Source organism: Solanum dulcamara, chromosome 6 (genome assembly GCF_947179165.1).
Source record: "Solanum dulcamara chromosome 6, daSolDulc1.2, whole genome shotgun sequence".
In the NCBI taxonomy this organism is placed as follows: domain Eukaryota; kingdom Viridiplantae; phylum Streptophyta; class Magnoliopsida; order Solanales; family Solanaceae; genus Solanum; species Solanum dulcamara.
This window is the reverse complement of record NC_077242.1, coordinates 21,678,488-21,688,552: the sequence shown is the minus strand read 5'-3', so window position 1 is coordinate 21,688,552 and position 10,065 is coordinate 21,678,488. Positions and strand designations below refer to the sequence as shown.

Below are 10,065 nucleotides of genomic sequence, written 5' to 3'. Positions count from 1 at the left end.
TTCTAGTTCGACTAAGTGACTTCGTAACCTCAACTTGCTTTTTTTCTTACTGTAGCATAGGCCTTCGCCACTTCAAACGAAAGATATTCCCTCTATTTTTTGAATTTGAAATAGCAGGGTCTTACTTATTCAGGGGGGATGAAAGACAAATAAAGGGATTAGGGGGCTTTATGATCGGAGAAAGAAAAGGGGTGTGGTTGGTGTATCACTGAGTCGGTCGGGAAACCCATAAGAAAGGGGACGATCCGCCAAATTCACATCAGAAATTGCCAACATGAACACAAACGAAATCTTGAATTGCGTATAGAAAGAAAATAAACCACTTCTATTCTCAGAGCTGAGGTATATGAAAAATGGCTTTATGGTCCCTTTCGTCCAATGGTTAGGACATCATCCTTTTATGTCGAAGACACAGGTTCGATTCGCATAAGGGATAGGTACTCATTCTTGTCCGCTTTTAGTTAGTGTTCATTGTTGAGTGATTGCTCGTTATCTGGCTGGAAAAAATGGTCCGGAAGCTTCCTCTCTCCCAGCAAGCAAGACGAGATCACTACTTTTCTCAGTAATGGACTTCTTTTACTTCGTATCCTTAGCCTTAGATGTCCTTTCATAGATTCTCAAACCTCCAATAGACAGAATCTCCATACATGCATTCTTTCTCTCCTCCCCTCAGCCATATATCCTTTTTTTCCTTTTGGCCCTTTTTGTTAGGCATTGAACCCCACCCCACGGAGCGGTGCTGAGTGGTGTCCTCCCCTCTGTGATACCTAAACAAAGTTCCATCTATGGATCCTAAAGCTTAAACCATGGTAGTAAGCAGTAAGTTGGCCTAGTCTCTCGCCCAGCCTTCGCCTTCTTCAGTGGCCAAGTTGAAGCGTTCAACGTCGGCCTACCACCTTTTTTTTCAAAGTTGAGATTTTTCAATTGAAGCTAATAGTATGCTTCCCTTCCCTTATTCAAGAAAAAACAAGTACTTTGTTTTAGCTACCGGCCCAAACAAAAGAAATTAGCCTCTTGATCGATTAATTGATTAGATCGAAGTACAAAGGGGTTGATTGAAGTCTGAGATCAGCCCAAGACTAAGGCCGAGAAACTAGCTGCTGCATGATTGGACGTCTATATATATCACCACACTCCCCTACTCCTACAAAGGCTAGTGGAAGGAATGCTCTGCTCATCTTTCTTACGGCTTGTTACTGCAGTGCTCGTTCACCCCTCCTGCTTCTTCCATTCAAAAAAAAGTATTCTTTTCTTGGTAAATAGCATCTTGAAGTAAAGCGAAGGCATTATTGAAGGAAATAAATGGCGGGTCGGTCAATTACATTTGGTAGGAGATGCAGAACCTGTCTTAATCGCAAGTGCATTCGCTATTCGATTCCATCCTAAATCCCACCAATTCCAAAGTGTGTATCTCTTCTTTACTTTTAAGTGACAAGGGGGGTGACAAAGGGTATACTTTTTTCTCTATCTCACCGTCTCATCAATGAGCATAGATTAATAGCCAAGCCTACCCCTTTGTGCTTGTCAATCTATATCCCATTCTTCAGGTATAGTTTTCTTTGATCACATATCAACAGGTTATCTGTCCTTTCTTCCCCTTTCGTCATAAGGCGTGGTCTGACTCTGAGAAAAGAAATTCCTATGTTTAGGTCTCTACTAAGAAGAATTCGTAAACTATGCAAAGTCTCTTTGAAGACTTTTTCCAAAGTTTTTAGCAAAAACAATTCGCAACGCCCTTATAAAGTAGTGATGAGTTAAACTACTTGTGTTGGCATGGAAGTCAGCCCGATAAACTGATTCTATTCTGCTACTAGGGTTCCAAACCTTCTCTTGAGCTCTAGAATCTATAAATATCTTTTCAACTCAAGAAATGCTAAATCTATTTAGAGTTGGTATTTCTAACTAAGTCGGAAGGAGGGATTTGGGCAAGAGCAACTCTCAAGTACTTTACTTCAGTCCAGTACTGAAAGACTTTACTTCAGGAGTGGATTTCGGAAGGAAAGACTTCATTTACTTCCTGCAAATTGGTTATGTAAGAACTAGTAGAAAGAAAGGGGCGTTCAGTCACTTGACTGTAAGAAAAGGAATTTGAAAAAAAAGAAGTAATTTCGTATATAAATATATGGGTTTGCGGGTTTAGATCGAAATGGAATCCCCGAAAACTAGGGCTAGAGTATTAGACTTGTTCTACTTCGATAGAGGCACTATAATCGTAAGTGGAATAACAATCATTCAGCCGATTGCTCTTATCCTTCCTTCGCTAACACAGAAGAGAGAGAGAACTCCCCAACCCAAGGATGAGTGCCAAAGAGAAGATGTGCAAGCTAGTCTATCAGAAGGAGAAAGCAAGGGAGTGAGATTTTAGGTTTCATTAGGGTAGACTGAAGACCAAGCCAATCTCGAAACAAAAAAGAAAACTTATTGCAACTACGAACATGAACAGATGCTTTCTATTAGAATATTTTAACCGATTGTTTATGTCGACCCTACGCTACGATTTTTCTTCTCTTATGAAATTTCTAGTTAGATAAACACTGCTCTGTTGCATGACGAAGTGATCTTTCCTTCTTATGAAAAATGGTATCTCACTTTCAAAAGAGAGTCTCGATGTGGCAGTGTACACCTAGCTCCATAGCTGGGCTAGTCACTGGCTAAAGGGCGGCCGACCTTACCGGACCGGAGGCAGCCGAGAATATTATGTAAAAAGGACCAAGGAGGATCCTATCCTAAAGGAGAAGGAGGAGGAGCTAGCTTTAGGGGCGGAATTGAAGCAAAGAAATTCGTTCATGCCACGACGATCTATATGGAATGGCAGTTTTGTTGATGCATTCCTCTTGAGAATGAAGAAGAGGAGAGATCTTCTTTTTAATAGGAAAGTTTAGTCCCATAGATCTTCTATTTTACCTAAATTCATTGATTGCTCCATACGAATTTACAATGGAAAAACTCCTATTAGTTGTAAGATTACTGAAGAAAAGGTTGGTCATAAATTTAAAGAGTTTGCTTCTACACGGAAATGAAGACCTTCGAGAACAAATATTGGACCGGGAAGAAAAAGGGAGAATAAGTAAAGTCTAAGCGCATATGGCACGAAAAGGAAATCCTATTTTGGTAAGAATTGATCGGAATCATCCTTCAGATTCAAGTTGGTTTAGTGAGGGTGACCGCAGTATGATGAGCTTGAGTCGATTATTTCCAAGATCTAATTCTAATTTTTTCTTATGTAGTGTATTATTATTTTGCCTTTTTTCTACCTTCTTGTTTCTTGCCTTTTTTCTACCTTTTTATTTCTTGCCTTTTATTCTCTCTCTCTGGAACTAGACTCTCTTTTGAGCTACTCCCTCTTTCTCAAAAGGCTAGCTTTCTCTCTCGGTGGTAAGGCTCTTTCCCTTTCTCTTAGAGGGTTGGGCTTCTCCAAAGCGCTGGCCCTTCCCATTTACTGGATCTTATCTATTTCTTCATCGTGTAACATGATGGATCCAGTAGGGGATTCGGGGGCCTCTGGCTCAGGATCAAGTAAGGGCGCTGGAGGAAGTTCCTTCCGTTTGACTTCTTTATTTTTGGAGTTATTTGGAAGTAGTTCCCCTGCTAATTCTAAAGCCGGTCTCAACCAACTATCCCCGAACTCTCCCAACCCTAGTGAACCTCCAATGCCTCATATTGTGGAGCCTTATCATCTGTTATAAGAAGATAGAGAGAGGCGTCGGGAGCTCACCGACCTACTTGTTCTAAATAGTCTTGGGTCTCCCTTGAATGAGTATCATAAAGAAGATATTATGGAGGCCCAATTCTAAATAGAGCTGAAGGTAGAGGAAGCTCTTCGTTCGGACAGGGTAAGAAAGGAGTCTCTTTTTGCAAAGAGGCACCAGATTAGGGGGGAACTCTTCTATCCTCAAGGAAAACTTCTTACATTGAAAGCCTACTTTGGCTACCTATATCAGATAGAGCACTATGGGACCCACCATAGCCATCCTTATAAATGACTTTTGAAAGCAATTACTCTACGGGACTTAGATCTGGTCTTTGAAGGAATCAAAAAAAGGAGAGACTGGTAGAGCTCTTCTTTGTTAGCAGCATTCTCCCTTCTATCTATCAATAATTTCATTATGGAACTTTCTCCCCGAGCTGCAGAACTAATAAGTTTATTAGAAAGTTGAATTAGCAACTTTTACATGAATTTTCAAGTGGATAAAATCAGTCGAGTGGTCTCAATTAGATATGGGATTGCACGTGTTTATGGATTGAACGATATTCAAGCTGGGGAAATGGTGGAATTTGCCAGCGGTGTGAAAGGAATAGCCTTGAATCTTGAGAATGAGAATGTAGGGATTGTTGCTTTTGGTAGTGATACTGTTATTAAAGAAGGAGATCTTGTCAAGCGCACTAGATCTATTGTGGATTGTTCTGCGGGAAAGGCTATGTTAGGGCGTGTGGTCGATGGCTTGGGACTCCCTATTGATGGAAGGAGGACTCTAAGCGATCACCAGCGAAGACGTGTTGAAGTGAAAGCCCTTGGGATTATTGAACGTAAATTAGTGCACGAGCTTATGCAAACAGGTTTAAAAGCGGTAGATAGCCTGGTTCTTATAGGTCGTGGTCAATGAGAACTTATAATCGGGGACCGACAAACTAGAAAAACGGCTATTATTATCGATACCATATTAAACAAAAAGCAATTGAACTCAAGGGCCACCTCTGAGAGTGAGACATTGTATTGTGTCTTTGTAACGATTGGACAGAAATGCTCAACTGTGGCACAATTAGTTCAAATTCTTTCAGAAGCGAATGCTTTGGAATATTCTATTCTTGTAGCAGCCACCGCTTCAGATCCTGCTCCTCTATAATTTTTGGCCCCATATTCTGGGTGTGCCATGGGGGAATATTTCCGCAATAATGGAATACACACATTAATAATCTATGATGATCTTAGTAAATAGGCAGTAACATATCAACAAATATCATTATTATTACACCGACCACCAGGTTATGAGGCTTTCCCATGGGATATTTTCTATTTACATTCCCGTCTCTTAGAAAGAGCGGCTAAACGGTCGGACCAAATAGGCACAGGTAGCTTGACCATCTTACCCGTCATTGAAACACAAGCTGGAGACGTATCGGCCTATATTCCCACCAATCTGATCCCCATTACTGATGGACAAATCTGTTTGGAAATAGAGCTCTTTTATTGCAGAATTAGACCTGCTATTAACGTTGGCTTATCTGTCAGTCGCGTTGGGTCTGCCGCACAGTTAAAAATGATGAAACAAGTGTGTGGTAGTTCAAAACTGGAGTTAGCACAATATCGCGAAGTGGACACCCTTGATTAATTTGGCTCAGACCTTGATGTTGTGACTCAGGCATTACTCAATAGAGGTGCAAGGTTGACGAAGTACCGAAACAACCACAATATGCACCACTGCCAATTAAAAAACAAATTCTAGTCATTTATGTAACTGTCAATGGATTTTGTGATTGAACCCCACTAGATAGAATTTCTCAATATGAGAGAGCCATTTCAAATAGTGTCAAACTAGAATTACTATAATCCTTTTTAGGAAAAGGTGGTTTAACTAACGAAAGAAAGATGGAACCAGATACATTCTTAAAAGAAAGTGCTTTAGCTTTTATTTCAATTTAACACAATACAAGGAAAGGAAAAAGGTCTCTTAAGGGTACCACAAATAAAAGAAAAAATAGCTAAAAAGAGTCTGCTTTCTTTATCATATATATAAGATGGGCGGGCCTTTTTTTTAAGCAAAACAAAAGGTGATCTACTATCGGTTATATTCTTCTTGACATGACATGACATATCAAGTCAAGAGGGTGCGGCTCCTAGCAATGGGGGGAAGGGGAGTGGGTAAGCGGGCTCCTTTCACTTGACTGGTTAGTTAGGACTTTTTTCTACGATGTTTGAGACCTTTGTCTCACAAAGAGTGAAATGAGATCTTCTTGGAACAAGGTCAGAGGCATTGGATGGACTAGTTTCTTCTGATTCCAATGATAGATGGATGGTCAAGTCGGTAACATATGGATGGAGGACTTCTACAGGGTCTTCTCGTATGCTCGACTAGAAAGGTGGTTTTGTAGGAGAACGAAATAAGTTTTTGGAGGCGAGCGGAGTGAGGCAATGAAATTTTTTAGGCGAAAGAAAGGAGAGAATGAGTGGGGTTTTGAGAATGAGAATCATATATTTTCTCATTTCTTTTTCGTAGTAAGAAGACACTAAGACGCACCCACTATACACCATACACTCAGATGACTAGTGTGGTCCTTCCCCGATCGAAGAGCCACATATCCAGGATTGACCACATCATCACTGTTTTATCAAGGTGTGTCCACGGTCTCAATTGGGTCATTGTTTAGTATGCCCAAGCTTGAAAATAGGTGTGGATATTTTGAGTCCCTCAGAACGCAACTCCCTTATGAGTTGGAAGCCAAGACAAATGGATTCCACTTCATAGGTACCATTCACCTCACATGAAGGCTCTCTCAGAATACGTACCAACCTTTTCTTAGAAAAGAATAGAACAAAAAGGAGTGCTTCACTCCAAACAAGAAGGAATGGAAAGAGCAGGCGGCATCTCTCATCATCTTCACGAAATTTATTCATCTAAATGCGCAAAAAAAAAGAGATGAACTCTCTTTGTTTTGGGATCAGAAAGGTCGGCCGATCAGGATCAAAGATGACTACCTAGTGGCAATGAGCCCACTAAACAGACCTGCCTTTCATAAAAAAAAAGATAGAACGAAGGATGAATTTCTCAATTTGGCAGGAGAGGCCAAACAAGCATTGCGGTTAGACAGAGCATTCCTTCCATCTCTCAATGCTTTGGCGACCCCTAAACTCAAATTTGCTGCAGACTTCTTGATAACAGCCAAGGTCAGCTCTAGGCTAGCAAGTAGCAAACCTGAGACCAAAGGTAGGCTACTATGCAAGAAAGCCTAGTTTAAGGATGATGGAAGGTAGAGCGTAGAGCATTTTCTTATTATGTATTTCTTTTTGGCTAAGTTTTTTTTCCAGCTAGCTCTAGCCCTAGTAGAGGTCCGAATAGACTAGACTATAAGGGCCAATGTCTAAGGACATGCTAGACCGCTGATCTCACTTAAGCACTCAATATCACAAATAGCAATAAGAACGGGCAGGGTTAAGGATCACTCACGTCATAAGCAGCAGATCCGACGAGCTCAACTTCCACTAAAAAGAGAGGCTAGACCTCAACCTCAGATTCAAAGCCTGATGGTAGAGATTCCCTTTATCTTTTTCTTGGTGGTACTTCTCCAAGGACTGTCCATCCCCTATCTATTCATCAAGCTTTGGCACGCTCTCTCTCTAGGGCCAAAATACCTGGACCTCGGGTTAGAAGGCAGATTGTCCTTTTTCCATTATAGTTGTAGTGGTCAATTAGTCTTCTTTGAAGGCTAGAAGCATCCTCAGGTCATTGAGGATGGTCAAAGCAATAGAGTTTTCTGAGAGGAGCAGAGAATTTCACTCCTTGATTAGGAGGTTAGAGCCTTGATTATGAATAAGCCGTGAATATAAATAGTCATGAGAGAGGTTATGAGCTGGCAAAGACAGAAAATCTGGGCACTGGTGACTAGTTGAAGATATGCTCATTCCCCGAGAAAGGAGAGGGATAGAAAGGAAAGAAAGAAGAGGATTCTTGGGTAGTATATCAGCAGGTTCATCGCATAGCTCACTCCCTTTTGCGAGCCCATTTTCAAGCTCTTAAGGAAGAAGAAAAAGAGTAGAATGATGCCCTAGACTGACTATACAGAGTGCTTTCGAGAAGATTAAGACCTATCTTTTTGATTCTATGGTCTTGGTACTTTTTTTATTAAGGGAAGAACCCTCTTGCTATACCTCTTGGTCACAGAAAACTCCATGAGATGCATCTTAGGCCAGCATGATAAAAGGGGAAGAAAGGAAAGATACTACCTGAGAAATAAGTTGACGGACTACGAGTCGTAATATTTGACCTTGGAAAAGACGTGCCTAGCCTTGGTGTAGGCTAGGTAGAGGCTCTGACATTACCCTCAAGGCCTATTCCCTTCTTCTATTAACAAGGATGGATCCAAATATCTCTTTGAAAAGCCGGCACTCACTTGCCATCCACACTCAAACCTGTCCAACAAGTAAATAAGAACATTAGGTTCGCTATACACTCACGGAGCACTAACTTCAAACTAGTGACCAAATAGTGCGAAATGAAAATGAATGCAAGGTAAGAACCTGATTATCGACGCTCTGCTAATAGACCCCCCCCCCCTTTGAACATAGATCCAAACTCCTACTCAAAATGGTTACTAGACAAGGATTGGTTGCCTTTCAAACATAGGATATCGAGTATAAGCCAAGGAGAAAGACTGCCATCTCAGGCATACCATCAACAGAGTAAGGAAAGGACAGGCAGAAAGTGCGCTAATCAAATCCTATCCCTTCTTAGTCCTACCTAACCAAGTTCATTCCAACTCCCTATGCGCTTATATTCGCTAAGAAGAAAAAAATCTTATTCCATTATTTCCAGGGGAAACCGAACTCAAGTAAAGTTAAGCTGAGTCTACTTTGCACCTTTGCTATCGGGCATTCACTGCCAGTCACTCCTAAATCTACCTGGTATAGACTACTAAATCGATTCCTCTTGGCTTGATTAAAAAATCCTCTCAGAAGCCTGTGTATATTTGTAAAGGATGTGACTTTCATAGGGTTGATTGCTCTTTGCTATTAAGTGGAAAGTTATCTCATAGGACTGGCGTTGGTACTCTGCAGAAGATGCATGAATTGGCCTGCTGAACCGATCTTGCTTAGGGCGGGTGACCATCTTCTAATGGAAGATTAGCACTGAAAGTAAGAGAAGTGAGGAATTCGGGACCTATTCTAGTAGAGGAACCAACCCCAGAAAACCTGAGCAAAAGATAGCTAAGTTCCCATAACTAACCTTACTTCAAACTATATGACGGATCTGCTGAGAAAAGATGATAAGGCAAAGAGAAAGTACCAATTTTCTTAACTGAAGATGAATCTAATCTATTGAAGAGTCAAGGTTTCCAAGGAGCACGGATGAGGCAAAGCATCGATCCAACTACATACCAATAGAAAGCCATTACAGGCAGTCGTATCCCATCATATTCACGTATCAATGTATAAATGGTCATATAATAGTTGTGTCATTACGCCTAAAGTCTTATGGCTGAAGGTCTCCGGTGTGTCGTAATAGCCTACTGGTATACAAGCACACCATGCTCTAGGTTGGTTAAGCCTATAAGCCTAAACAAGAAAGTCTGCACCAGCCTACTAGCAAAACAAAAGGTAAGGAACTTCTTTCACTTGTATAGTATCGGGAACATGCCTAGAAGAGGATTTCATAATTCCAAAGGCACCCAAGCCATCTTTACTTCATCTTCACTTCATCCTTATACACCTCCTGGACTGTCTATCCTTCCTTCCTTTTGATTAGATGGATTAAATCATCTAAGAGATTAAACTAAGAGGAAAATACTTCAAGAAACGAACTTGCAGGCCTTACCTTATATCTTACCTCAACAAAAAAAGCTAAGGAGAATTACGATTCCATGCCTTAAGGCTGACTGAATCTTTCCTCTTTCCTGGTCTCCATTACCCTAAAATCCTTTTTCATCACTCTCAGCGCATCAAGTCGAATAGTGAAGTTTAAAAATCTTAAGCAACTTTAAGGTAAAGATGACATTCAAGCTCATAAGAAGCTCTTATTGCCAACTACATCAAAAAATGCAAGAAATATTGAATTGGACGTAGATAGCCTTTTTTATCTTTTCTGATTTTGATAGGCATCCCAACCTAACCTCAGGATGAGAGGACTTCTTTGATCCCTAAGATTTGTTCCCTTCGTAAGTGACCTGAAAGCCGGGCAGGCACTTTAAGAAGGTGCTAGTTGACTTTCTTTTTTTCTCGAAAGGGTTCCTATTAGAATATCTTCTTACTCCTTTCGTGATTCCAGGGGGGATCAGGAAGGAGATATAGCAATAGATGACCTATTTTGAGCTTGAAAGAAGAACTGCTATGCCCCTTTACTTAAGTAAGATTCA

General features: G+C 40.8%; 1 pseudogene; it reads left to right on the top strand.

The window, feature by feature from the left end:
• The first annotated feature begins 4,106 nt into the window (after window positions 1-4,106).
• Window positions 4,107-5,641, top strand: LOC129893092 (ATP synthase subunit alpha, mitochondrial-like; annotated as a pseudogene).
• The last annotated feature ends 4,424 nt before the right edge of the window (window positions 5,642-10,065 follow it).